Genomic DNA, 22,871 nt, shown 5'->3' on the forward strand with positions numbered 1-22,871 from the left:
TCCCCTTTTTAAAATATGCATATGTACACATTTTTGTTTTTTGTTTTATTTGTTTAGTGTCTTGAGCCAGATGTAACGGAATTTCATTCTACTGTGGGGGCGGTACAGTTTGTTGGGTTTGGTACCGGGGGGTTGCCAGTGTGTGGTGGTATTAACCTACACCTTTAGGTTGGGTGAGTGGTGCATTTTGTTTGTGGTGATTCCTCTGATTCATTCACAATCTGTCTTTAGAGCCACTCTGTGCTGCCCCCCTCTGACTGTCTCCACTCCCTTCAGGCTTTCTTTTATAATGACCAGCATTTATTGATTTTAGGTCAAAATAAACGTTTCACCTGTTATGTGGCTTGACATGGTTATTTTTCATGTTTTCTTAAGAGCTAGTTGTAGCTGTTTTCATGGAAACATTCTTCAGTGCAGGCGACAAACAGACGACTTGAACTACTGTGAGAGAATGCTGTTTTTATGTTTGCACTGAGGAAAATCAGCCAAGTTGAATGTTATCAGCCCATCAAAGCTGTGTTTGCACCTGTCACCGGAGCATAAATATGATCCAATAGGGGCCCTACTGTACGTGCTTGTCATCTTTTTGTATAGAGGCGACAACCCATATTGACACTTATGAGTGCACGACTCTAAGGCTGAATTAATTATAAACGCAGTGATAACGTTATGTACAATATATGACTTCATTTTCTTCTTTGATAGTTTCCTTGCTTGTGTAATGACTTTTTTCAACCAAACATCAGATCTATGGTCTTTATTTGTAAAATAGAAAAATACATGTACATATAAAGATGCACAGGTAACCAGCCTACCATTAAAACCAAAGTTGCTAACCCAAATTCACAAGCACATTTTAGATGTTTCTGAATAGCTAAAGAAGGAAAAAGAATACAATTTACAAGATTTTTTTATACACTGTAAATTAACAAATCTTACTTAAATATGACTGTACTCGTTATTGTTCTCCTTTTCAAACCTCACTAAATGGCAACAATTTCACAACACAAATCCCATGTCTATTATGGTTAAAGCAACAAGGAAGGTCTGGTAACTCTCTGCCAGTCACAGCAGAGACATCGATGCATGACTGTTGATATTAAGAAGTAATTCACATTTTGGCCTCTACAGTAGAGTCAGCTAAATCTGAAGAAATGTAATCTAATGTGAGCGAAATGAGAACACCCAAAATCTTCCTTGACCTTCCAAAGCTGGTGATAAATTCCAGGGTTTCCAAGAATCATCAAATACTGACATTATTCTCTGAACAGGCTGAAACATGCTCCATACTGTTCTTTACAAAAATTTTAACCAGTTTTGAACTTGTTGGATTATATGGGAATGTGAAGACAAGATACAAACTGACTCAATGACAGCTCAGGTTAAGTGTTATGACCTTGATACAAATGATAGATGAAGGGAGCACCCTGCAACTCTCAAGATTATTTTCACATTTGGCAAATTGTCTGGGACAGTAACTGCATTAAATGTTATTTGGCTACAGGCTTGTGTTGTTACGAGTCAGGAGGCTCAGTGTTTTGCAGAGGGAAAGAGTCTCATTTTACACGTCGATTTCAGCAGCTCCTGAAAAATGAGAGCTTCTAGAAATAGGCGGGCTTCCCCTTAACATTAAAGGCCTGTTTGTGATTTTTACAATGTGAAAATAATTAGGAGTACAATGGAAATGGGTGTGTAGTTAAGTACGCCTAACACTTGACATTTTGGGAGGAAAAAAAACTAAAGTACGGTAAGGATCTGTGTCTGGCCTCTGCATCGGCTGTGTTCACTGTGTGGCAGGTTTAGTTGAGTTTCAGAGTTTCAGTTCATGACATGTTCATGGCAACACATCTGTCTGCTTATCTAGTTCACAGATGCTTGTAAATATGCACAAACATTTATTGCTGAGTCAGTGAAATTAATCGTTAATAAAGTGACCTTTACTCAGAACTTAAATGGCTATTTGTGGATGTTTAGCAACAAGCACCAGTGACTCATAAGGTATGCAAAATACATGTTCTTGGATCAGCAGACACGCTATTTCTTTTTACCCAATTAGTTTCTATTTGTTATATAATTAACTAAACATACAAATACAAAAGTGTAAATAAATCACTGCATGAAACTATAAAAAATAATGGCTCCAAATCATGAAAAGCAGTCCAATGAAAAGTGTCTAGACCCGAGCTGTGCCTCATAACTGAGTCTAATATCTCGTCTGTTTGCCTGTTAAATGTGAGACTCGACCTTTTCACCAACGTGAGGCTCCCTTCACGGCCCTTTCTCACATTTGAACACCTGCTGCCTTCACATCACGTTCTCATAGATCTGCAACACACGGTCCAGCATCTGAATGTTGACTTGACCATGTGAGGAACAACATTATCATTTCCCCCCTCTATTAATAGTACACCTAAAAGTTAATTAATTCCACTACAGCACTCTGCAGAACTGCACGCAGCTTTCTATGATGGGGAGGAGAAAGGTATGTTCACTTTTTCTAAAATCCAAAGAAAAAAAAAAGATTTAAGTTGAGGAATCCTTCTATTTCTGTATTTCTATATTGTTGTATGTTATCACACATTGCATTTAAGCTTGCTTCAAAACAGACTACTTTAGAAGTTATTGCAGTTGCAGACAGTTTCCAATGACAGGATGACCCTGCTGTTATGTTGTTATTCTTGAAAATGTCTTCCAGGAATATAATGGGAATGGTATCACTAACATTTTTGTATCCTTGTAAATGGTGACATTGCAAATCTTACTTAGAGATGGGACCGATCTGATCTTATATTGGTATCGTGTCCGACGTGTTGACGTAATTTACATAGGGGGAACGTTGTTTTACTGTGAAAGGAATCGGTTTATGGAACAATCTCAACAGAGAAACTAAAGAATCAAAATCAAACATGATATTTAAAAGAAAAATTAAAGCCAGTTTGTTGAATAAATATGTGGAAATATGTCAGTGAGATCCTGTTTTGTTTCGTGATGCTGTAACATAAATGTATTGTGATATACTTTGTACAGTGTATAATGAATTGGTAAGGAGGACTTACAGGGGGGCTGCCGGTGGCTGTGTTTGCCTGAAGCCAATTTAATTTAAATTGTTTTTGAATTAAGTGTTCTGTTTTGATTTAATTAATGTTTTGTAAAAGAGGGGCAGATATTATAAGGTTAATCTTCTTTCTGCTCCTTTTCATTCAAAATTTGAGATTTTATGTTTGTTTGTTTTTCTTAACTTTATTGGGTTTTTTTTTTATTAAATAAAATTGACAAATAAATAAATAAAATATCGGATAACGTTATGATGGCCTCAAGCCACGTCACAGATCAAATAATATGGTTGGCCACTTTCCCAACTCACAGTCTCACTTTGAAGACATTCAGACTGTAAGAACTGTAAGACTCGTCTCCATGACAACGTTCAGATGAGATGGAACAGCTCCTTCTTTATGATCAAAAAATACAATTCTTACACAAGTTTAAAAGATTGAATTTGAAAACCTAAGAGTTGTTGCTGCTTCAATACAATGCCAATTACTCCAACTTTGTGTAGCCTTACAAACAATAACAGTATTAGTTATTTTAATAAAAATATTGGTATCAGTATCTGTATCAGTTCATATGGAGCAGAACCGGATCAGAATGGAGAAAACGTGGTTTGGTGCATCTCCACTTACAATCTTAGTATTTGTGACAAATACACTCAACACTGTACATAGCAATTTGAAATCAAATGTACATTAAAAATATCTATATATACACATCAATGAAACAACACAAATGTAGCATCTAGACACCATGTTGCAAATTCAGATACCACAACCAAATACCACAACACAGCTAAAGTCCTTTGGACTTCCAGGCTACACAACACTTTATAGTAACACAGCATGACCACATTTTTAAAATTGTACAAGGAAACAAAGTCCTGCAACTTGACAGAATTAAGTGTCCACAACACAATCAAGTTTTAAAATACAACTAAAATCCACAGCCAGACCAAATGCTGAATGGAGGTGGCCCAAAGAAGTACTGAAACATTATCGGGGGGCCAAAAGCAGATATGTCACACAATAACACTTCCACACAGGCAAAGTTATTAAAGTCTGCTATATTTACAACAGGAAAATTAGGTTAAATGAAAGTCTCTTTTGGCTTATTTTATACAACCAGATGGCGTCTTTAAACACTGGATCAGAGTGTCAAGATGTGTCATAATAACAATAAGGAAATACAGCAAGTATAAGAAAAAGAGAACACAATGAAATGTATGAACTGAATTAATTTTTCAACCAACTCCCAGAACGTCAATTTCAAATGTCACATCTTTGCTGCTGTTTTTTAAAGCTCCAACCCTAACCCTAACCCAGACCATAATTAATACTGATGCTTCTTCATGACCTCCAACTGCATTAAAGACCACCATCAAAGAGATGGGTTATTTCCACAGAGAGGTTTTATAGGCCTATCACTCCTGCCACAGGGGAGGTGTTAGATCAGGAGATTAACTGCACACTGTCCAAACAGACCTTGTAAAATGGTTCCACACTAAAGGTTCATTGTGAGTTGCACACTAGACATTTTAAATAAAGATGATGAGATTTTATTTGTCAGGAAAACACGACTTTCACATGTAGTGGAAGACATCAGCAAATACTTTATCTGCAGAGGCCTTCAAAAGCTGAAAATGATGTAAAGGTTCCTCAAAGGAGCTTCAAATAGGAAACAAACATTCTCGTCCTTATTAATCAATCATTTTTTCACCAAATTACCATTTGCATTTGCAGAATTGTATTCCTCTGGGCTTTCTACTGCTGGAGGTAAGTGAATATAAAAACACATGAATGAGTAATGATTTGTATCAGCAGTTTCAAAAGAATGATAATAAAACGTCTCTCTTCTACTTACATGTCATACTATGAAACATTAAGTGTTTTGAGCCTTAGGAACCTCTCTTTGTATGAACAACAAAGCGCTCTCTGTGAGATGAGGACATTTCATCAGGGTTGCATGGACCCAAAGTTTGCATCTTTGAGCCTCAGATTCAGGAGCCTTTGGTATCGAGAGACGTGAAGGCATTTAGACCTAATCCTTCTCGACTCAAGTCAACCATAGACTGTGTACTGATTATAAAAGGTCGTTGATTTCATGTGCTTGCTTTTCTCTGCCGATATTAAGCCTTGGGGTGTTTGATGACTCAGGGTTTTATATATTGAGTAAGTACAGGCTGCAGATAAGAATCCAGCTTCATCGGGCTATGGATGACGAATCAGATGCAGAGTGGACCTCAGCGCAGAGATGCAACTTTTGATAATTATTCGCTTTGCTTTTCGAGGTCGCAAACTGAATTATTCACTTCAAATTGATGGGACATTCCTGTTGTTTACTCTCAGTTTTCTTGCCCATGGCGTGTATAGAAAGTCCTTTGAAGAAAATCCTTTACCCTTAGAGTCTAGTTGACCTAATTCAAATAAATGGAATATTTGCAACTGAGCCATTTAATGAAAAATAAAAAAAAAAGTCTTCTTTGGCTGACAAAGGCAGAGAGACAAAAGCATCCGGAGGATGAGAAAATGCAGGCAGACTTTGTGTCGGAGGATCATGGAAAGTCTGACCGTAGAGAGGCAATGAGGGGGAAGTTGGAGCTTTAACACTTTCAGGGTTGGGAGAAATTGTACCTGGAAAAACAGAAAAACTCAGAGATCAAATGTTGCTTAAAAATATATATAAAACAATCGAATATACATTAAATGGCACAATGACAGGATTTTATTGAGCTTTAAAGTGACTCTGAAGGGTAAAAGATCCCATGAGTCAGCCTGGGAAGCTATGCATGACTGCAGGCTCCAGTGTGAGCTAAATGACATCCTCTCATGCAAAGTGGTGACAGGCCTCAAGGTGACTTGTTCATTGCATAGCTGTTTAACAGTGCAGCTCAGCAGACACACTCAGCCCCGCTCAGGTGGCACGAGTGATAAGCTGAGTTCATTGTAGTCGTTTGACTCTCAGGTGATTTGGGTGAGGATGTGAATAGCGCAGTGCGGTCTTATTCTGTCGTTCTGCTGCTGCCAGCGCTGACCTACTCGTCTGAGTCAGTGTGACAGAAAACACAGGACAGCATGTTCAACACGTGCCTCATGTAGGTTGAGCTTTGACCTCTCTGCTCTGTCTGATCAGAGTAGCAGCGACTAAATAGAGCAGTGGATTAACCCCTCCAGTCCAATGAGGAGAAACAGCTTTATTTTAAAATGTTTGAGGGTGAGAAAGGCAACTGCAGTATAATTTATTTATTGACACAAAGGACCGGATGTCACTGGTATTTTTAGCAAATAAATAACTAAACTGCACTGTGAACTTTGCCTCACGTCTGTGATATCACAAGCAAAGTCCTTGCGTATTTAATCATACATAGTCATATGTTAAAGGTCTATGGCTAATACTCAAATGAAAATGATCTAACTTTATTTTTTAGGCTTAGAGTACTGCTGTGCCTTTATTGAGCTTCTCATAGTAATAGGTCTTTTTTGTGCAGGGCTATATTGTCATTATACAATGTGCTAAGCATTGTGTGAGTGTGTATGTGTATGTGGAACTGAGCTAAAGAATCTGGCCTGAGGTTGTTCAGTTTATTAACTGAGGTAGGTGCTTTGAAAGAAAAAAGGAGAAAACATATGTTCAAGCGAATTAAATCTCAGAGAAGGAAAAAGTGTGAGGCCATAAGGAGATTGGGTCCAACTCTGCAGGATGAGAATGGTTATTCTCCCATTCTGCCTCCGCAACAAATGAAGTCCAACGTTCAGCTCAAGCTTCAACACTATCATGCCGGTTGACATGTTTTGGCTCTTTGTGTCTATTAAGAAGCATTCACACTCTCATGTAATTTGCATCGGTTTTGTTTCCTTGCCAGAGAAGATAACCCAAGTGGGTTTTTTTTTTTTTTTGCAACTAAAAGCTTAATGAGATAATCCAAAACGACTTTTTGTATTTTGTGATATTACCAGGACTATTGGGAGTCTGAACTTTTATTCTTTTCCTTTTCTCCAAGGGTGTGCTTTTCTTCTCCTAGAGTTTACACAGCACACCTTCCAAGAGCACTGCAAACCTGAATAAATGTATTTTGTCTGCTGCTGATGTAACTTTTTGGAATACATATTCCCATGTTGACTGTCAATATGTGTATTTCACTACAGTGTGGTTATTAAAGAAAGTCAATCATTTAGCTTGCCAAGGATAATCTCGTATATTAAATAGGAACGGACTCTCTAAGAAGGGTTGAAGGGCATATTAAATCTATATTTAATCCGCACATTAAAAAGATAAATAACAATGTGGCAATGTAATAAACAAACCCACTATATGTAGATGTTATCATTTTCACAGTGGATACCCTTTAGGAATACCCTCGATACAGAGAAGACTGTCAATACAAACTGATTGCCATAATTATTATCTCTCCTACTTGGTTACGACACGCTGGAGCCGCTTGAGAAAAGCTTGACAATAGCACTGATCTTTCCTGTGTAATTGATTATTTAAGCATTACACCCCTCTCTACGCTCATTTGATCTATTCTTTTTTTAATCAAGAGGAACTGCAGCTCACGTTAAAATGCCAGATAATTAAGAGAAAAAAATCAACTAAATCATAGGTCCAGACCATAGACTGTAAATATTAATGGACGAACCCTGAGTGACGTCAGCCATCTGTTGCGGCAGAGGGGCTCCGGAGGCTCATCAGCAGTAGCCGCCATGCTGGAAATGGTGTCTCATCCTAACCGAAGCCGAGGCGGGTTTTAAGCCTCTCGACGAACCGTTACATTGCGCCCAACTATGGATAACACATATTGTTTACAAAATCAAAACACTGCGTTTTTTGTTTTTTTTTAACTCACACTGTGCGGCTATGAGGACAATAACTAATCAGACCTATTTAGTTTTTTTTTAACCAAGCTGTAAACATGTTAATTTCTGCTGTAAAAACAGCTTTTTTGCCAGTCAGCTGATGGGACTTCCAGTGTTCATGGAGCCAGCCTCAAGAGGACATTCAACGGACTGCAGGATTTTGCACAATGCGGAACATTGGCTTAATTTTTCAAGGCCGAAGGTTGCCGCTCGGTCCAGACCCCGGTAAAACAGTGCCTTCTACAACACATTTAGTATTGGATAGCTTGTTTTATTCTGCCATTACACCAGACTAAGTATCTAAGTAGGCAGAAAGTTTTGCTGTAGAGTGAGTATTAAAGAACATGATGAGTTGTGTATAGCTATGCGTGAAATGTGCACAGCTTCCTGCTGATGTAAATGGAAGCCATTATGTTTTGATTGTTATTAATTGTTCGGTTTTTTTGGTACTTGCCATAATGTATTTGTTTATTAAGGATACCTGTAGGCTACTTGTCCCAATCAGACTTCAATTCCAAATAAATTCTGTCCACACAACACCATAGCATTGCTGGAATGAGAAACTTAATTTCAGGGCTAATCTGACTGCCCCCTGCACCCTGTGGTTAAATGAACACTGTTATGTTGATTCTTTCTGCAACCCATGGGAAAGCATTCTATACAACAAAACAGTGGATGAACACAATGTTGCAGAGATTGCTCCTCCCTGAAGGGTAAACAAAGTTAATTTTACACATGAAATTATCTTTCAAACACATAGCTGTCAGCACTCTGATGATGCTCTGCTACATTTACAGAGTGCTACTCTAAGTGATTTCTAATTTAATAGTAATAAAACACAATTTAAAGTTATTTAATAAACTCTTGAATTTCTCTTTTTAAACTGGAGGGATCTGCTGTAGAGAGCTGGACGGCACAGCATACAAATTATCACAGCTATGTATTGTTTTTAGGTGTGTAACTAAATAAAAAGATCTCCCAGACTGGTGATGATAAGTGGTTGTGTGAAGAAACTCTCGCACAGTGTACCAAGAAAAGTGATGCTGCTTGTATGAGGTGGCTTGTCAGATACTGCATCTACTCACTTAGAATGAAATATGTTCAGTGCAGCGACTTGATTTCCCAGAGGGAGATTTCTGATCATAATATCGCATGCCTCACTGACATGCTATGAGTGTTTTTTGCATACATGGACTGACAAAGAGCACTGCCTTGCAGAATGTCACCCCCTATGCTTTATATTGAACCTGTGTTCAATTATTTTAGTTTCAAAGGCAATTTTTTCACTTTGTTGTGAAGGACACAGGGAACAATGTTGGAAATTGTTCTGATAAGTTGAATAACACATCTGTTTTAGACTCTTTGTGAGCCTGAAGTCATGATTCACTTAATGCCATATTGTGGCTACTACGGACTATAACAATAAATGAAGCTTTAGAGCTGTTATTCAAACCTTCAGAGACTCCAAACATCTGCTTCACCTCATCACAGCTCAGTGTGAGATGGTTAAAATGATCTTCATTGAAGATCCTCTCTCTTGGACCAAGACCTAAGCCAGATGGTCTTCCCCAGTGTGAGTGAAAGCACTGCAAACATAATTGCAGCAATATACAAGTTCTTATCCCATCATCTCCTCAAACAGTTACCAGAGGACAGGGATGACTCTCAGGATAACTTCTGATCTATCTAAGCAGTGTCTTAGAAGGATCTAAATGCCAAGTAAACTGACCTGATTTCCCTGTTTTGATTGAAATAAAAGCAGTATATTTTGAAAAACATACAAACAAGTTTTCACAATGATGCTTTGTCCTTGTTGGAGGGCTTAAGTAAACTGTGTCTTTGATTTTTCATCCAAAGCAGCAATTTACCCTGAGGGAATATTTGCACAGTTGACTTTGCATTATCAGTGAAGAGTGAAAGACAAACATCAAAAACAGGAGGACCAGAAAAATGCAGCATTTGTGTTTGTCCAAAGGGTTTGTGTATTTGTTGTTGTAATATAGCCAATAGACTTTTAAGAGACAAAACTGCAGTAGAGAAGAATTATACAAATATGAAAACGTTTATCAGCAAACAGTTATCTGTGTAATGATCCAGCAAACACCACGCAAATTGAAAATGTCTTTTTGGCCACCTGATGATAGTTTTGAAATAATTTCAACACTTTTGTTGGACCTCAATGATACGAACTGTGTGTTTTGAATACAAGGGCACTCCACAGGGAACTGTATTTGATCACCTTTAGTAGTAAAATATATACATCAAATTCAAGGGAAGGACAAGACGTTGGATTGGTTTGGTGGCAACATTTTTGTGTTTGTAGTCATATTAAAGTACACTTGTAAAAAAAAATAAACAAATGAATTACTTTAAAAATGTTTTATCGCCTTATTCCCTTTACGTCCTCTTTTGGACTAATGAGTTAGTTAATTGAAAAAGGGAATACATTTACAATATAATCACACAGAAATGTGCTTGCTATAATATTATCAACTTTTTCCCCAACCAAGCAGCTCAGCACAGTCACCACCACTGCTGTTTGTATTGCGGAAAAAGTAGATATATAAATAAATAAATAGCAAAACTACTTCCATCCAATCCCACAGACAGTCACATTCATATTCTGCATCATCATCTGGATTTAATGCAGCACCTTAATGAAGAAGCGATTGAATGAAGCTGAGGTCCCCACCACATAAAGGCATGAATAATAGAGATGACACCTCTGCCACAGGCTGCCGGATGATGGCTGATATAATTCCACATTCCCAGTACCTTTGACCAGAAGTCATTATTCAGGAGATCCCTCCCCTTGCTGGTATCACAACAGGAGAAATGCAGGCCGGTTTGTCGAGGGAGCCACAGAGAAATCCTAATATGGATTTACCAAGAGGGAAAAATGTTAAAAACGAAACAAAGTTTAAGTCGTCACATTTTCTCACCGGTATTATCAGAACTATTTAATCAGAATTAATGTGCATATAACTTATTAGCAGTGTTCTCAGTTATTGCCTCCTGAGTTGTATTGTTCTTAATTTCTTCGTGTTGAAGCTGTTAGACCTTTGATCAACAACGTTTTCGTTATCGTTAATGAGTATACTCTGGATTGCTGTGAAGCAGCTGCAAAAAGAAGACAGAAAGTGGCTTTAATCAATACTCCTCCATGCTCAGAGTAAACAGTGTATACATTTCAGCTCAATAGCCTGTCTGCACAGTCCTTCATCCTCGGCTGTCGAGTATTTTAATTTTATTAAAAGCTACAAGCCTTTTTCTGTTTTGCAGGTTTACTCAGAATATCACTATGATATGCTGCTTGTGTTTTTCCGAATGAAAATTGGACCTCTTACTTATAAAGTGTATTGTAGCAACTTTCTTAGTAAGAGAGACAGGATTGAACTTTTCTTTAATGTTATCATTTAATAACACTCACTGCAGGGGACATAATTTCAGAAACTCGCAAAATCCAGCTTCAGTCATGAAATGCAACAGTCTACTCAGTTACTGCCAAATCTGATGACCTCGAACTGCGTAAAACAACAACCTTCCGAATACTGTCATTTACAACACAAACAATAAGCAAATACTGAATTTTTAAATCATAAATGACAGGCTTAAAAAATCAGACATTCAGTCCAGCATGAAGTGTGATGAAAAATTGGGCAGTATAGGCCTTCGCTCCAGTATAATTTTTTTACCATAAAATCAACCGACATTCACAGAATCAGATCAATTGATCAATGCTGCAATTTCCTGGATCATTAAAGTAGTATAAACAATTTAAATCTGAAATTCTACTTTCGAAGGTTTTCAGATTGTGTTGTTTTTTTGTTGTGTAACCTTTGAGGCAGCCCCCAAGTTAACAAGCGTGTTCCCCATCTCATCTGGGATTTAATCAGTGATGTTGTTCAGTGTGAGGTGCTGGTTACCATTTCAGTCAACTCCTTAATCTTACTCGAACATAATAGATGCAGTTTTCTGACAATATGTTTTACTTTAGGATACAAATATTAATGTTAGACCTGCAAAAAGCTGTACTTCCTAAAAAAAGTTTAGTTTTCAGGAAAGGAAGCAAAACATAATTTATTTATAAATTACACACCAATATATGAAGTATATTGGAGTCTAATCCCTTGCCATTTGGCCTGTGCTGTAGGTACCACACAGGAAGAGAAACTCTCAGCCTTCAGGTTTTAGATTCCCCTGAGTCATCAGGTTCATGTCAAGGAGTGAGTCTGCATGAACCCAATGCAGCAAACACAGACATACAGAATACTGAACTGTTTCCCCAAGGAAATGTAACATGCTCTGCAAATACATGCTTTGTGCATTTAATCACAGGTCTCCAATGTGCAAGATGTCCAACAGGGGTTTCTCTCTCCTACGTTAGACCTGTTCTGTTAATGGGATTCTATCATAGAAATTAACATTGTTTGGGTGAAAAGATTTATGAGAGGTAATTATCTTTCACCTGTGGGTAGTAACCAAGACATATACAATTAGAAAGGAAATGCAAATGGTACATGGATCCACCTTTTTAGAGGTGAGGCTATCCTGGTGGGAAGGTTATTTATTTATGTTCCTGAGTAAAAGGGTTTGATTTCTTTTGAAGAACAGGTTACATCTTTATTTTTTCTTTACACAAATCTAAATTTAATTGTACCTCTCTTTTGCTGTATATACTTAATTTTTTGTAAAAATAAGAAATCAAAAAGCCTAAGTAGTAGTAACAGTGAAATATTTAAAAATCTCCAAAATTAGGATTCATTTTGCTATATAAGGACAATTATTATGTTTTGTACTTTGTTTTCTGATAGCCAATTTGACCAAAATAAGTTTGGAGGAACCATATATGTTAAAATACAGTTATTATACAAAAACTTGATCCAATAGTACTTTAGGAACTTCTGATTCCAATCTGAAATTCGCAATATGTCAGACATCAACTTAATTAAATCATAAAATGACCTTACTATTAGATCCCGTCTGATTAATCTTCTGATAATTTTATCGCAGATATTACTAGATTCATTCACCAGTCAAATTGCATTTCATTTGAGTTTAATTGGATTAAACTAGCAGTTCTCTTTCACCAGCAGAGGGTGCAGAGTGTCAAGCTGTGGGTGATGCACGTACATGTGTAGTTACTTTCCAGTTGAGTGACCATCTTGTCATTCTTATCTTTCGCACAAGTGTTTAATAACTGCATGTGAGAGATCAACTCAATAAATGTGTATATCTTTATCTTTCTCTAATCGAACATAGATATCAGCCAATTTATCGTTATCAGTTTTTTTCTAAAAAGCTCCACGACCAAAACGTGATAAAACTAAGATAAATATTGGAGAAGCTTTTTTTTTTTTTTTTTTTTAAAGGAGAGCGGTTAGGGCAAAGAAAGGTTTCAAGACCAATGCAGAGCTGGCTAAACACTGAAGCTTCATTGTCCGCGACATGGCAACCTGCGTGCGCATCAACTCTAGGGAGAAGGAGGCAGGGGGAGACAGCTCTCTTCAATGTTTTGAATTTGGACTGCAGTACCACTTTTAATCCCTACATAAGTAAGAGTTACATATTGCTCCTTTAATGTGAAATACTCGGCAACCTTACAATCATCATTCCATTAAATAATAATCTTATCTTAGTGGGGAAATGATGGTGTTGTGAAGTCGAAGGTGTGCACTATCAAGATGATTTGCCATTGCCAGACGTTGATACTGACATCACAAAGTTCACCAAAGTTGAATTTAACAATAAAGATAAGCAGGGAATAATGTCAGGCTCCCTGAGCTGAGTTGATAGCAGCAGCTCCATTAGGAATTAACTGATTTGTTCCGTTTTATCTGCAAGAGAAGAAAATGTGTAATTGATCCCCAGAGAAATTCAAGAATATGTCTCAGTCTGTCTCACTGTTCCCCCTCAACAGTCACATTCTCACTTCCCAAGGTCACTTATTGGAATTCACTTCACTCTTGAGTTCCTCTGAATCAGGTGTTACTGTACACAGTATGATATGCATTGAATAATAAATGATGATCTCCTAATATTCCTAACTTAAGACGTAATTTGTATTTTGTTTGTATCAATTTAAGCAGCATTTTAAATCATATCTAAATGTAACTGCAAGATTAAATATTGGTTAACCTACATTACTCAACATTTCGGTTTCACCTCGAGAGTCGCAGAGTGGCAGCTGCTCCAAACTGACAAACTTTCACTGGAGTTTCACTGGAGATGCATCATTAGTTTGTGAGTGACATCGGCCACAGACAGCAGCATGTTCCACATTTCTGGAAAAACAGATATATGCAGAACATGTTTGGATTCACTTCTACATCCATATTCACATCCATATGTCATATTGTGCTACTGACATGTAGCCTCATTTTAGAATACTGTCCAGTACACAAACAACAATTAAAAAAAAGCTGTAAGGTGTCAACAGAGGAAGCTCCTCTTCATCCAACATCACTTCTTCAGGGATAAAGAATACTAATGGGGAATGCATCAATTTATGAAAAAATGATTTCATGGTTTTAACATTTTATATGAACTACTTCCTTGTTTGAAATCTCTCCTCTTCTGAAATGTCTTGTTTATTTGTCCTTGTAAATCTGACTAGAGTTAAAAAACTGTATAGCAGCTTTACTAGTTAGTATGGTCAACCAACCTCATTACATCGTTGTTATTGTTTTAGCATCTGTATCAAATGCTAAAAGTATCAAAACCTTCCTCTAAAATTTCCACCTAGTTATTGTATCTAAATATACTGTATTTGAAGTGTGTCTACGGGCGAGTAGGGGCATTTCCTGCCAGATTCCTGTCAATCAATCAAGCAGAAAGTAGAATATTCATCCTCATATTTCAGCTTAAATGAGTAGTTTGGCACTTGGAGAATTGTGTGAATTTTCCACAGCTGAGATCGGACGAACCTCGAAGCTAAGTCGTTGAGAGCTCAGGGGATATATCTGCTGCTTCTCTGCTTCAAAAGCTGGTTTGGGCCTGGGCGCCTGAACAGCACACCTTTCTTTTGGAGGTTTTCTCAAAATGTTCAGCTGAGAGACCCCTGGGTAGAAAGAAGAACACGCTGGAGGGAGAAGATATCTCATCAGGTCTGTGAAAGCCTCTGGACCCACAGAGGGCGAGCAGGAAATGTAGCAAGGGAGAGAGACGTTTGGTCTAACTTGCTTTAGTATTTGTAGTAAGATATGAAATTACAACAAGATGACAAATATGTATTGGTATATTGCTGGTGTGAGGGACAAATGCTCTGACATAAAGATTGATGATGCAGGTGGGACCTACAATAAATAACTGGCTAGATGTGACAGTGGAGATTTACATGATGGAAAAGGTTACCGTCTCTTTAAATTTCAAGTTGGACATGTTCTGATAACACTGGGAAAAGTTGGTGCAATATGTCAAAATTCCAAGATCTGATTTGTCAAGATAGTGCATTGAAGGAACATCCATCATGCTGTATCCACATTTCTATATTTTTTTCTTAGTACTTGTGTGTTAACATACCTTTCTATTGTTATAACCAAATACACAATCTAAACTGCTGCTTCAATGTTGTTGATTTCATTTCTCATCCATTTTCTTTGTAACATTTTCTCTCTGGACGTACATAGTATGCTGTAGCTACTAAGTAAGCTGTTTCCAATTGTTAACTTATATGACCTAACCCTAAGCTAACCTTGACAGCTAATAAATGCTAATGTCTTGATTACATCTTTCCCTTACGTTTCCCATTGACGATGAAGCAGGAGGCCATTGGTGGATACTAAAAGGAAACTGAAGATTTGTTCATTACAGTATTGCAGAAAACTATAAAAGATACCATTGTTTATCCAATATGGTCAGCATGTCTTCATAGGAGGGGTTCTTTTTAAGAGCTGTGCTAAGGCACAACTCTCACCTTAGTGTAGCAGTACTGTTAGCTTAATGAAAATTTCTGCATCCTAAAATTCCTGCAATGAAATAATTTCTACCCTAATGGTAAGTTGTTCACGTCAGTAACTTGCAAACTAGTCAGCTAAAAACTTTAAATCAGAATGATGATAAAACCCTGATCCTGGAAAAAAAAAGACATGGTATGGTATTTTTGCCATGTTGTCCACCCCTTCCTTAAACCAGTTTACATATGAGTGGATATTTTTATTTAAATTGTGACAAGTAATATCATATTAGAAATATAATTTTAAAAAATGCCATAAAACATGAATAAATAAATAAATAAAAATATGAGAAGAATGGGATAATAAATGCATTTTCTCTTAAATACCAGGGTGATCTCAGGTCAGTGTTTTTCCTTTCTTTATACACATTGCTCTGGCTGGCTAAACAGGGAAAATAGCCCGGCATGATTTATATCACCCTTCTCCTGCTTCTATTCATCCTCCGCCTCCACTCCTCAGGGCTATGCTAGAATTGATTCATCTCCAAGACAAGAGACACACCTTTCACCCTCTACTCTCATTCCTAATTGAACAATTTAGCAACTAGTTGTTTGCACCTGCTAAAACCAAGTGAAGCCAACAACAGGTACTTTTTTACACAGCACACTTCCAGAGATTTCAATCACTGGGGGATAAAACTTCTTTTTTTTTTTTTTAACCACGTCTGTTGAGTCATAACATGAAAGATGATTATTTGTGGGGGGGGGGGGGGAACAGATATGATTTTCAGTTTTATCTCAGCCATTTTTTTTCTTTCCAGAAACCAATCAGTGTGATAAATCCAAGAGTGTTTTCTCTCACTGTCTGTGTATGTTTGCTTCACGCTTTAATATCCTGTCCAGTATTTTGTCTGAGATAAAATCGCAAAGCAGATTCCTCCCGCGTTTTATACGATAGACATGGTACAGCACGTAGTACATAATGGAAACAATGTCTGATAACAAATTCAACTCAGCGTAATTACTTTACCCAGGGCTTTTTAAAAAGTGCATGCATGTTTATGTCATTACATAATCGTTCCCCCTGTACAAACAGTACGCTCATGTCCCCGGCCTTCACCTAAGTCCATGACCTGTCACGTCCTAATGCTTATTTGCTGTAAATCCGCCATTAACCTGGACTGGTTCACCCACAGTGAAATTAATTTCCTACACTCTTAATCTGTAATCTTGCTCTATTAAAATTCAGCAAACATTAAAGGCCTTAAAGTGTTATGCAAATTTAAATGTGTTTGTTTATCATGGTTTTATAGCAATAAATGAAGTCCAGAAGATTCTGTGCATACATCTGTAGTTTTTGTTATGATTGACATGTTTAATTTGTGCTAATGGACTTCAGCGCTCATATTAATAACAGACTAATCTCCATGATATCATGAACCTTTCTGTGAATCCTCCATATGCTGTAACCCTATATGCTGCAGGTTCATGTACAAGTCACAGCAGGGATTAGTTATAAATGCTTCTACGGCATCTGTATGTGTCCCTCATTTTTCAGTTACTGAACACAGTTGAGTTATAAACATGCCAGAGATGTGTCACATGATATAAATATCTGTGATACAAGGAGGAAAATAATTGGAATAGAAACCTAGAAATATATTGTAAATCTTACAAAGATGACAGGACAGTCTGTTATGTTACAGACTATCTGTCACAATGACATTCCTCTCAAGAATAGATGACGGATAGATCAATGGTTGGTTGGATGGAAGGATAAAAAAGGACTTATTCCATTTTGAGTCAGACTTTTAATTATTGTATTTGGTATTGAACCCCAGGATTATCTCACGTGAGAATATACGTTTTTCACTGCAGTATGTCATCAACTAATTTACAACTTCTTCAATTGAAACTACAACTGTTTTACATTTGAATATTACCTAAATCTATCATGAATATCATCAAAAGATATCAAAATATCGTCAACATTTTTACCAATAATTGTTCCCTTCCATAATAATAATCCTGATGTGATGTTGAAGCATCTGTCATATTTCTGTCTAATAATCATTCCAATGAGTATCTAACAAATCTGTGATATTTGGCCTCTTCTGTAGAAACTAATGCGGGAGGCTTTGTGTAAGAAAGAAAACTCTTAAAAGGGATGTTTTTAATCAGTAGTTGATTAGGGTAAAAGAAATGTATGCACGCTTACGTCACTGAAAATGTTGGACTCTGCTCTACAATTCATCCCTGGTTCAGATTCTTGCACTAATCATTGCGTTTCGTATGGGGACGTTGGTTGTCTTCCTTTATTTAACCTTGGGATAGAATATTGGTAACATCTTTCATCATAATGTCATTCATGAACTGCTGGCTTTACTGACTTCTAAAACTTTTATTAGCACCAATCTTCAGTATTATTATAAAGAAGGTTTTAAAATGGATGTAATGGACCCAGGACCCTGCAGTTCCCTTTAGTTCTGCAGAGCATCTTTTTAGCTTTTGTTGCAGTGCCACAGCCTACATCTTCACTCTGTCTCTGTCCTCTCACCAATCTCGTTTTAAGCTGCAGGAAGCATCTGTTTTTAGATCCAAATAACTGACAGCTGGTGAACACAATGGAGCATCCAGCTGCTTAAGAGAAGCACATTTTTCTTGGTAAACTTTGTATATCAAAGTAAAAACAGGACATGAATTTGGTCTTTCTGGAAACATTCCAAGAAATTTTAAGAATCCAGATCATAGACGATATCAAAAAAGGGGCCGGGACATTGTGACATCACGCATCGGTTCTTTAAGCCTGATTTTGGGGCATCAAGATCGGTGTTTTGACAGATGCCATCTTGATTTTTGGAACCAGAAGTGACCATATTTGGATAAGAAGGTAGAAATGCATAACATTGCATTGTATCTTTCCTTGGTTGACTAGTTTCCATGGTAGCAACATGCTTATGAACGTAAGCCACGCCATAGGGCCTACCCAGCTTTTGATTTTTTGAAACATAAGTCACAAAATGAGCACCATGATATACAGAAAGACATAGTTACTAGCAATTGAGACTACACATGAGTAAGATGTTTACTAATCTTGCTACTAAACCAAATTTTGTCAAGACTTAAGACTTTTTGTCGTCCATAATCACACTCATGTATATTCACAGTGTAGTTAAGTAATACTTTCCATTTAGTTCTACTATCCTGTCTACAAACATTACATGCCACTCTTGAGTTTAAATGAGAGCCAGTACTCAATGTTTCTGTTCCTGCAACACACTGACTTTGACATCCATGAAATTCTTCTGTTTCCCTTGACATCAATTGAATGTCACTCTTAAAGTTAAATCCGTCCATCTTGCTGTCTTCTCTCCTTCCCTGGTTGATATAAAACAGAGCCCTGGTCTATGTACAGTGAACACTCAGTCCTCATTTCTCTAATCTGTCTCAGCACCTGTTCCTGATACCACCTCTCCTCGAGTGAAGTGTGAAGAAGCGATTCAGTGGGGTCAGCAATTGAATGTCACTTTAAGAATTACTTTGAGTCTTACTGCAGTCTCATAGCTGAGAAATACACATGGGAAGTGTGTCGGCAGGTGTTTTTCTCACAATGACTTGCTCAGAGAGAAAAAGAAAATCCCCAATGGGACAGAGGGGGAGCATAATTAAGAAAATGTTTAATTTGCATCTACAGCTTTACTCCTGTTAGTTTAAATTAGTTTCAGATCTTTTTTTTGTGTAACATAAGACATTGCTCTAAAGAAAATGGGACCGAAAAAATTAATTGGAGTTTTATCATGTAGGCTTTCGAATTCTTTTTGGTCACAGCCTTAGTCAAAAGCCTTAGACAAACCTTATCTCTCTTGTGAAAAGCACAGTCCACCTCCACCTTCAATTTTGAATTGAATTGAATTGAATTGATGTCCAATATCAATCCCTGACATGAAGCTGTAGTCGCAGGTGCCCCAGAGGTGATCACATTAATCTGGATATTAATGTACGTCTCAGTGAAAAGCCCCTCTGCAACTCAGGCATGAATGCATAAATACAAACAAGAAACAATCTCCAGTCGTTCCCTCCTCCGACACATTGCATGCATTGTGTTAGGTGTTTCAATGACAGTTATGTTCCCATGTCTCTGCAGCAGTAGATCGCAAGCCATAATAATGGATTGTATGTACAGTAACTACACCAAGGATTGGCATAAGAGAGACCTGAGCTGATTGTTTGCGCACTCGGCTCAGCTGGATTTATGACTTGAGAGGAGTCAATGCATTTTTAATGATCCCTGAGGGGAATAGTGGATTTTTGTTTATGGTACAACACTGCAAATATTACATTATCAGAATAAAGAAAATTAAGTGCATTGGACATAATTGAAGTGATAAATCTGATGTGTCAGGAACATGTATATGAAATGTGTTAATGATGTACAGAGAAAGGGGAATTGCAGAAATTTACATTTCATCGTGTCTACATGTCTATGTAGAACAAACCAACATTAAATATACAAACATATACAGTATATACAGAGCTGTAATGTACCTGCTGCGGTATTACAGACTGTGCTATAATGTAATATTGGAGTGATGAGGTTCAAAAAGCAGCATGCCTTTTGTAATGAAAAGTTTAAATTAAGCACAGGTGGGAAAGGTCCCAGCAGAAATGGACAGTAAGTTAACAATACAACTTACGGCCATGATTAAGTATGTGTCATTATGGTGAATTATGAAAGATTATCATTAAACTTTTCCTGTCAGTTTTATCTGAAATTAAAAGTGTGAATATGTCTTATAGGGGAATGCATGCAATAAATTCAGTTGTCTACATTCTTTGTTCTCTGAGGCAAATGTCATACCGGGGTACTTTATCACTGTTGAGAAAAACTGAACCTCCTTTTATATTTTCCACGAGTTAAGTTTGGTGCAAGTGGCATTGATACCGCTTTTCTATTCATGGGCTCTGCCACTTTATTTCTCCTCTTAGAAGTGATTTATTATTCAACACAGCAACACAGATATCACAGTCAACAATAATTTCATCCTCACAATTAATACAAAACTTTAGACTGCACACAAACTTATTCATTCTGAATCAGTTACGGACCCCTGAACATTTCGCTTGTCAATGTTACGCAAATGAATACGCTTTAGAAGCAATATTCAGTTAAGTTTGCGATAGGAACATTTCAACTGCTCTGGAGGTTGTTGTTTTATTTGAACTTAAGAAAGAACGCGTGCTGCGTTGTAACAGAATAAGCAGATGAAAGCTTCGTCTACCATACATCCCTCTGTGCCTTATCCAAACACATCACGTCAACTGAGCGCCCTAGGAAAAATTGGCTTACAGGAAACCCTCTTAGAGCTTTAAACAAACTATACCATTAATCTAATATGTCTCAGTAATCAGGCGGCATAGTAAGTGCATGTAAATAAACTCTACTATAGCGTGTCTTAATTTACATGTATTGATTCCCTTTTACTCCTCTTGTTTTCCCTTGAGTGAAAAATTCAATATCCTTCCCTGATGTTGTTGTTGGTGAACGCAGAGCGCTTGGTTTTCCAGGTTCCCTCTGAACAATAGACACACTGCTTGATTTGCATAGGCTTTTTACACTTATCATGCAGCTTGGCAGGCAGCCTTTCAGCCCATGAGGAACCAGCTGCAGAAAAACCTGTAATATGTAACCTGTGGAGCATGAGGCAGGTCGCTCCCTGCTCCTTTTTTTTTTTTTCCTCACCAAAACACCACTCTGAAGTTCTACTGATTACCTCCATCACCTCCATAGGAGAGTGTACTTTGATAGTTTGCACAATGCTGCTTTAACAAACGGAAACATCTCCTCAGCAGTTTTGGCCTCATGAGTTGCACGTGTATAATTAGTATGCCATTGAAGCATACATGTGCTATGCCCTTGAAATCCCTCGGAGCATATTTTGTATGCGAAGATGCACCTTGCATTGTAAATCCAATTAGGGGGCCTATACTTACATGTGCTAAATCTATAATTGTCGGATGCAGCGCTCATAAGTGACTTGCTAATTAACCTTTGTGCCTTGAAGAGACAGTATGTCAATCAGATTGTTTTTGAGAATTAAATTACACAGAGGAGAGGCGTGTATTAAACCGGAGGCACACACAGAAGATTAGTCTACACCTAGTTTTCTGCTTTATATTCTAAGTATTTGCCAAAAGGTTTTCAAGGCATTCTCAGCTTCGTGTAAACAAACTTCGGGCCAAGATTAAATCTTTAGAAGCTGTCTTTGGAGTATGGTTGTCTTTTTAGAAAAGATCATACATAATGCCCGAAAGAGGACACAATTACACCTTCATTCACAGTTTAGAGCTCAACAAAGAGTGAATAAAAAAAAAACATAAGACTCCATTAGCAAAACCGGAGGAGACTTACTTTTGTCTCTGTCAGTTTTTCAGACATAGGGGGCATGATGATGTTCTCACTTCAAACACAGGCTTCAGGGATGTGAGGACACACACATTTTCAGGCATCTTAATGGAGTTCTTTAGTGCACATTCGGCTTTGATTGGCATCGATCCCCTCCTGCCCCTGGCCGAAGGAAAAAAGGGGAGATAAGACAAACTCCAAGGTTAGAATAAACCTTTCAAAATAGACTTGTTGGAAATGTGCCGTCAGGGAAACTTTCCGCTTGCCCCCTATTTAGAAGCTTGTTGACAGCATAATGGGTACTGCCACAGAGGTTAGCATCGTCATCTTTTTAGGAAAGGTTCTTTTGTTTCAAAGGTGTTTACCATCCCATTTTCAAGCTTTTGCAGGTGCTGAATCACACCGAGGCCAGCATGCCTTTCAGCAGCATCTGCGTTTTAAAAGAGCTAGTTTTGACAGGACACAAAGAGCGGAGTGATGGTTGTTCTAAAATATTAGGAATAAATATTGTATCTTTGGCTGTTGGCGACGGGTGGAACATTTAATCCAGTTTGTTTATCAGGTTTCAGTCTACAGCCAGCTAATAACCGTTCTGTTTTTGTTGTAGTCAAAGAGCAGATAAAGATCAGGGATGCTAAGCATAATTAAGTTTCCTCTAATAATCCACAGG

This window comes from Labrus mixtus, chromosome 8 (genome assembly GCF_963584025.1).
Source record: "Labrus mixtus chromosome 8, fLabMix1.1, whole genome shotgun sequence".
In the NCBI taxonomy this organism is placed as follows: domain Eukaryota; kingdom Metazoa; phylum Chordata; class Actinopteri; order Labriformes; family Labridae; genus Labrus; species Labrus mixtus.